Raw genomic sequence first — 7,016 nt, 5'->3', positions numbered from 1 at the left:
CCCCCATCCCTCCCAATGTCCCCCATCCCTCCCAATGTCCCCCATCCCTCCCAATGCCCCCCATTCCTCCCAATGCCCCCCATCCCTCCCAATGCCCCCCATCCCTCCCAATGCCCCCCATTCCTCCCAATGCCCCCCATCCCTCCCAATGTCCCCCATCCCTCCCAATGCCACCACCGCCCTCCCAATGCCCCCCATCCCTCCCAATGCCCCCTCTTGTCTTGTGCACCAACAGACTTCCATTCAGAGGGGAATTCTGTGTGCTTTTATAAATAATCCCACAGGACAAGGTTCCCCAGGCGCAGCGGCAGTGGGATTGAGAGGACTAAGCGCCACACAAAGGCCTAATTTGGATCCAGGGACCGTTCGTTTTTTAAGGGGGGAAAGGGGGGTCAGTGACGGAAAGAGAGAGAGTGTAGGGGGAACCTGCATTGTCTACAGTTGCAGTCTTTCTGGAGCCCCAGTAGCAGTTGGGGATGGAGCGAGTGACTGGGCAGCAGCCCCCCCCCCCCCCCCCCCCCCCCCCATATACCCCCCTCTACACCACTCTGCAGGTGCATGCTGGTCTTGTTTGCTCAGAGAGAAACGCTGGCCCTTTAAGAGCCAATTCAGCAGAAGAGGCAGTGAATTGGCAAGGCTCTCTAAAGCTGCGGCCCAGCGATAACACAGTGGTAACACAGTGGTAACCTAGGGCAGGGCCAAGCCAGACAGACAGACAGACAGACAGACAGACCCAAGGCCAGGGAGACCCAGAGATCAGAGACTCGCCTCAGGCCAGGGTGACCACAGGCCATTGTGTGTCCAACACCCAGCTTTACTCTGCACCTCAGTGTCCCTGCGTCTGTCTCTGTGCACATAAGCATACACAGGCACAGACACATTTGTACTAGAGCGGGACGATATGGACAAACATCCATATTGCGATAAATTGCCTGAATTTATGCAATATTGATATATAGAACGACACGTTTATAACATTAATGTGCACCACAGTTTTTTTCAATTATCCTTTAATGGTCCAATGCAGCCGTTTTTTTACCTCAATATCAAATCCTTTCTGAGTAACAATTAAGTACCTTACTGTGATTGTTTTCAATTAAAATGGTCAAAAATAAACAAAAATAGCTTCTTAGGACTGTCTGGGAGGGGTCTGAGTGGGGAGGGGAAAACTGAAAACTATCTGTTATTGGCAGAGAGGTTTGGAACTATCTTTTTTATTGGTCTATTAACTACTTTACCTCCTGGTGATGTCACCAGGTAGGCCAAAACTTCATCCCATCAAAACAGGCTGAAATTTCAGGCGGTCTTTCCTAATTGCTCTTACACTAAAAGTATTATTCCAACCTCATAGTGTAGAAATATATACACTATATATACAAAAGTATGTGCACACCACTTCAAATGAGTGGATTCGGCTATTTCAGCCACACCTGTTGCTGACAGTTGTATAAAATCGAGCACACAGCCATGCAATCTCCATAGACAAACATTGGCAGTAGAATGGCCTTACTGAAGAGCTCAGTGACTTTCAACGTGGCACCGTCATAGGATGCCACCTTTCCAACAAGTCAGTTCGTCAAATTTCTGCCCTGCTAGGGCTGCTCCAGTCAACTGTAAGTGCTGTTATTGTGAACTGGAAACGTCTAGGAGCAACAACGGCTCATCCGCGAAGTGGTAGGCCACACAAGCTCACAGAACGGGACCGCTGAGTGCTGAAGCGCGTAGCGCGTAGAAATCGCCTGTCCTCAGTTGCAACACTCACTAGCGAGTTCCAAACTGCCTCTGGAAGGGATGTAGCTCAGTTGGTAGAGCATAGCGTTTGCAACGCCAGGGTTGTGGGTTCGATTCCCACGGGGGGCCAGTATGAAAAATATAAATAATGTATGCACTCACTAACTGTAAGTCGCTCTGGATAAGAGCGTCTTCTAAATGACTAAAATGTAAATGTAAAAAATTAGGCAACGTCAGCACAATAACTGTTTGTTGGGCGCTTTATGAAATGGGTTTCCTTGGCCGAGCAGCTGGAGTGGTGTAAAGCTCGCCACCATTGGACTCTGGAGCAGTGGAAACGCGTTCTCTGGAGTGATGAATCACGCTTCACCATCTGGCAGTCCGACGGACGAATCTGAGTTTGGCGGATGCCAGGAGAACGCTACCTGCCCCAATGCATAGTGCCAACTGTAAAGTTTGGTGGAGGAGGAATAATGGTCTGGGGCTGTTTTTCATAGTTTGGGCTAGGCTCCTTAGTCCCAGTGAAGGGAAATCTTAACGCTACAGCATACAATGACATTCTAGATGATTCTGTGCTTCCAACTTTCTGTCAACAGTTTGGGGAAGGCCCTTTCCTGTTTCAGCATGACAATGCCCCCATGCACAAAGCGAGGTCCATACAGAAAAGGTTTGTCGAGATCGGTGTGGAATAACTTGATTGGCCTGCACAGAGCTCTGACCTTTTGGTCATGTAGTGTATATAAATCACAGAAAAATCATGTTTTTGACTGCACTGGGCCTTTAAACTCCCATTAACAATCACCCATATTAGCAAACGTATTTCATTTCAAACTTCACATTCCTCTAGTATAGGCTACTTATCGTAATGAATGATATCAGCAAAATGCCTGTGATAAGTGATCGGTGTCCATAATGTTTGGTTTATCATCCCAGCTCTATTTTGTACACACACAGACACACACACGCACACACACGCACAACCACACACACAGTCAGACAGACATTGAAGTGGTCACTGAGTGGAAGCTTCAGCTTGATTGAGTTAGTGTGATGATATGAGACTTGACAGCTTTTGTATGTCTACTTTTCAAGTTAAAGTAAGATCAGTTTTAATACTATTGTGTACTCTGTTCTTAAGCTAATGGGCTGGTTTCCTATCTGGCAGTTCAAATAGGCCTTTAGCTACTTCAGAACAGAAGTTCATTGAGGCTGGCGCGCCGACTTTGTGTTACGCTTAATGAATTCCCTGGAGCGGAGGGGAAGTTTTTGTGCAACACTGTATTAGTCCCACTCAGAACCAACAATAAAATACAAGAAAACCCAAATAGCTTGGGGTTCCTCATGTGAAACTGATCCACTCCCCCCTCAACGCTTTCCTTTCTCAACACCAATGACAGTGGGAGCCAACTCATGATGCATTAAGAGCAAATTGGTAAAGAAACAAACAATGTGAGAGAGGGAGCGAGAGAAAGAAAGGGGGAGGGAGAGACGATGCCTTTGGGTATTTGGGAAGATTATAATTTTTTGCACTTTAACAGAATGCTACCACTTTCTATTTCTGTTTACAGCAACTGACATTCACACATACAGGCCTCTCAGCTGCTCCCATCCACACAAAACAGAACCAAGATTTAAAATGGCTGCCAGTCACGGTTAAGACCATTACAATGAATCAAGATGGAAACTACAACTTTACTACCTCCAACTGCCTAATGAATCTTTCGCTCTGTGAGCTTCCAGTAGAACAAATATTTTAATTCCTGACTTCTAAACATCCTCAAGCCACATCACTAACCAAACAACAAATGCAAAGTCTTATTATAGAGAGAAACCAAAGGGTGGGTGGAGGTTTTTTAGGTGGTGGTGGTGGTGGTAGTGGTGGCTGGTGGGGTAGGAATTTGGGGTGTGGAGGAGTTGGAGTGGGGGGCATTATTTGAAACAGGATTGCTGGTGAAAAACAGAGAGGAGCCTTTGTAGCTTCAGCTCCTGGAGGCCCATAGGGAATGATTAGTTTCCCCACAGTTACCAGCATGCAACAGCGTTACAAAGAATTTCACAGGGATTTAGATTCCGGGAATGCCGAGTCGTTGGGAAAATCCTTAATTACTTTGGAATTACCTATGGGTTATGACCAGTCTGCTTTGGGGATCCTAGGGAACGTTGTCTTTCAAACGGAGTGTCATTATGGCCTCTTGTAGGTCTGCAGTCCCGTCGTGATATATACTCTCATGTGACAAAACTATTTAGGGACATTAATCTAGTTGACTATAAAAATATGTTAGTCTTTCTTCCTTTTCTGCACATCCAGATCAAACATACCAGAAATTTGAAAACACATCATACAGCGACCAAACTCACCGACCAACTTGGAACACTCCTTTCAGAGCAACTCTCTTTAACTAAACACCACCTAGACCTCCCTCCCTCTCTCACCCTCTCTTTCGCTCACAGACTCTTTGTCTCCTTCTTCCAATCCCTCTCTCCTCGTCCCCATCTCTCTCTCTCTGCCTACTCTGTCTCTCTCTCTCTCTCTTCCCCATATTTCTCTCTTTCTCTCTCTTTGTTGCTCTAAGGCTGAGGTCTTTGCTGGTGATTTGCACGCTCCATCTGTGGAATCCGTCATGGCTGCCTCAGCCCGCACAGAGGGGCCTGTCACCTGCCCCATGGGGGAGCGGGGGGCACAAAGAGGGCCAGAGAGGGGCGAGGGGGGGCACAGCTGGGGGGGTTCCCCAAAACCTTCCTCTGCAGCCCGGAGGGGACCATGGGAGCACCTGAGGGGTAGAGGAAGGACTTTATTCTTCTCCTATTCAAATGTAGGCTACCACAATCAAGCTTCTATGACTGTGCATTTGTGTCATTGGTGTTGTTGTTGATGTTGTTGTTGTGTGTGTCAGTGTGTTTGTGAGAGATAGTGTGGGTCTTAGAGAGAGAGAGAGAGAGAGAGAGAGAGAGAGAGACATGTCACCAAGTGGCGGGGTTGAAGTGACAAAGGTGTACCTGGTGATAGGGAAGAAAGCACACCTCCCCTGAGCAACACACACACACACACACACAAGCGCCTAGGCTTCTGTAGACTGTGAAACTAGGGACTGAGTCATGCATTACATAGACCATCCTTCAATTTCTAGGTTAATGAGCCTTGTCAGCCCTATGGCAACTCTGGTGGTGTGAAGATACACACACACACTCACTCACTCATACACTCACACACTCACTCATACATTCACACACTCAGTCATACACTCACAAACTCACTCACTCTTACACTCACTCACTCATACACTCACTCACACACTCACTCATACATTCACTCACTCACTCATACACTCACACAGTCACTCATACACTCACACACTCACTCATACACTCACACACTCACTCATACACTCACAAACTCACTCACTCTTACACTCACTCACTCATAAATTCACTCACTCACTCCCTCACTCACTCACTCTTACACTCACTCATACACTCACTCACACATACACTCACTCACTCACACACATACACTCACTCACTCACTCACACACACTCACACACTTAATCATACACTCATACACACACACTCACTCACTCACTCACACACACACTCACTCACTCACTCACACACACACACACACACACACTCACTCATAAACTCATGTACTTGCTGCGTTTTCAGCACATTCTAATTTTGACATAGATATTCTCTATTTCACACATTGGGCACACAAACAAATGAATACAATGAAACAATCCATTCAACATATTTACAGCTAAGCACACAGCAATGAGTTGACAATTTTTCCCTGATACTACTTTGGTCATTATTACTCCTGAGTTAAGAATAGTTCCACGTAAAACAAACAAAAATAATTGTATAACAGGATGAATGTGCTTATTTTTCCGAGCTAGTAAACTCGGCACACAGCAATGAAGTGAGGGAGGGGAGAGAAAATCAGATCCTTTACAGCTGTTCTGTAAACCTGTGGTCTCTGAGTGCCCCGTTAGTCCAAGCTGCCGCCCGCTGCCTCCTATCCATAGATCTCATCGCTTTTATTTGGCACTGCTGAATAGCCTTTGCAATCAAATTATCCACCCAATCTCACATATCTCTCTTTATGTATACATAAACTGTATTTTTAAATGTTTTATTCATACTACAGCTAAACATTCAAACGTACTTTTCCATGTATTTTACTTCACCTCAGCTGTGAGGGGAGTGGGTTTACAGTATGTGTGGGATTGGACTCAGCTGTGAGGGGAGTGGGTTTACAGTATGTGTGGGATTGGACTCAGCTGTGAGGGGAGTGGGTTTACAGTATGTGTGGGATTGGACCCGTAGGCTTGCCAGTTTGTAAAACCCCAAAAGACACAGTGCAATCCTTGAAAGGGTAAAGCTATCTGAATGTCAGAGACCCAGAGAAGAAGCCTGGCTTGGGCTGGGCCCGCCGGGGAGCCAGAGCATTGCTGCTTTAAGCCGCAGAGAGAGAAGGGGAGTAGCAGAGAAAAGAAAACTGTTTAATTTAACCAAACTGTAGCCCTGAGAGGCATACAGCACATAGCAGCCTGAGCCAAAACAACCTGAAGAGAGCCAAAAGAGCAAAAAATGACTCCCCCCATTCCCAAGGAGGGTAAAGAATAGAGGATTTAACTGAAACAGACTGTGCTCCTTGAAATCGTACAGCGTGGTTTTGTGGGGACTGCGAGTGGGGACAAAAAGGCTTTAAAATGTCCACAGAGAGATGGAGGCGGGGTGCACTGAGTGTATGGAGCTACATGGTGGGTTGGTGGGTGGGGTGGCTGACCATATGTGTTTCTGTCTACAGCATTCTGATGGGGGTTACTGGACGGACGGCAGGTACAGCCATGGAAGTTCTCTTGGGGTGGTGGGTAAATGAAGAGGGTAACTGAGCCAGTGACATGTGCCCCCCTCCGAAACAAAACCAAAGGCAGAGGAGACAAATGAAGCACTTATTTGGGCGGGGAGTGATGCTGGTCCTTTTCAGGGGCCGGGGGACTAAGTGACTGCCCAACTGCATTAAACAGTACATAGAAGACTGGGCAGATGCCTGAAGGACTGAAGGATAATGGTTAATTGATAGCTTATGGGCCCATCTGCGCCTCTAGCATGTTGTTAAAGGAGTTGGGGGGTGCTCACTTGACTTGCTAAGGAGGAGCCCCGACCTCTACAGCTGCCCTGTAATTGAGAGTGTGTGAAGAGCGCTGTGTGTTTGTCTGTACTGTCACCGAGGGTGTGTGTGTGTGTGTGTGTGTGCGTGCGTGTGTGAGAAAGAGATTAT

General features: G+C 46.8%; 1 protein-coding gene across 1 annotated transcript in view; it reads right to left on the bottom strand.

Annotated features, from left to right (window-relative positions):
- Positions 1-7,016, bottom strand: part of LOC311101281 (paired box protein Pax-3-A-like) — a gene marked incomplete at its 3' end in the record, with an annotated part of 34,633 nt that overhangs the window by 9,358 nt on the left and 18,259 nt on the right. The window lies entirely within an intron of this gene.

This window comes from Coregonus lavaretus, assembly GCF_964263955.1.
Source record: "Coregonus lavaretus genome assembly, chromosome: 26".
NCBI lineage: Eukaryota > Metazoa > Chordata > Actinopteri > Salmoniformes > Salmonidae > Coregonus > Coregonus lavaretus.
This window is presented reverse-complemented; position numbering and strand designations above follow the sequence as displayed.